The sequence below is a fragment of the Parus major genome, chromosome 2 (assembly GCF_001522545.3).
Source record: "Parus major isolate Abel chromosome 2, Parus_major1.1, whole genome shotgun sequence".
NCBI classification, from domain to species: domain Eukaryota; kingdom Metazoa; phylum Chordata; class Aves; order Passeriformes; family Paridae; genus Parus; species Parus major.
The window spans coordinates 82,430,449-82,431,285 of NC_031769.1; the positions used below are offsets into that span (position 1 = coordinate 82,430,449).

General features: G+C 46.0%; 1 non-coding gene across 1 annotated transcript; it reads left to right on the top strand.

Annotated features, from left to right (window-relative positions):
- Nucleotides 1–394: 394 nt before the first annotated feature.
- On the top strand, nt 395–474 carry TRNAF-GAA. Its single transcript is given in 2 exon segments — nt 395–431; nt 439–474. It is a non-coding gene; the product is annotated as a tRNA-Phe (tRNA).
- Nucleotides 475–837: the final 363 nt, after the last annotated feature.

Consider the following 837-nt stretch of genomic DNA (forward strand, 5'->3'; position numbering starts at 1 on the left):
GAGAGGGTGAAACCCAACAAAAAGGCACCGCAGCCCGGAAACCTCGAGTCAATCGACTTCCGGCACTGACCCAGACACCGGTCAGAGCAGGTGGTCAAATGACGAGCCCACAGCGTGGGTTTGCAACCGCAGTAAACTAAGCCCTTGTATTTGCACCCAAAGCTTTAATTCCTCCGCTGACTTTGTTGGGAGATCCACATCCCTTTTAGAGGGGTCAGTCTCCTCTCTCTCCGAAGTTGTTTTGCAGGGTGAGCAAAATCTCAGCCTTCGGTTCCTGCGACAGAAATACCTCTGTGCCGCCCTGAAGGAAGAGAGCTGCTTCTGCGCGAATAGCGCTAGAGTTGTGCAGGACGTCGTAGCTGGGCTGCAGTACAGACTGGTCTGACGGAAGGCAGCTGAAATAGCTCAGTTGGGAGAGCGTTAGACTGAAAATTGAAAATCTAAAGGTCTCTGGTTCGATCCCGAGTTTCAACAGAGCTACAACAGAGACTCGAACAACGTAGCCGACAACGTTCCCAACAAAACTGGTTTAATTCAATGTTCAACCAATCCCCATAGATTATTACCCTTGTTTCCATGTTAGCAGGACCAGTTATCGTTGTTGTGTTTGTACTTATTTTTGGTCCTTGTCTCCTTAATAAGTTAGCCCAGTTTATAAAAAGCCGTTTAGATAAGATTGACATTTTGTATTTAGAACAGAAACAGTTAACCTGAGTTTGCGTGATAGTTTGTACTAACACACCGTGGTTTCGTTTCACATTTATTACTAACCAGTTCACGGTTTGTTGTTAATTACATAAGCCATTCAGTTGTAAAGTTCTGTTCATGGAGAGGGGG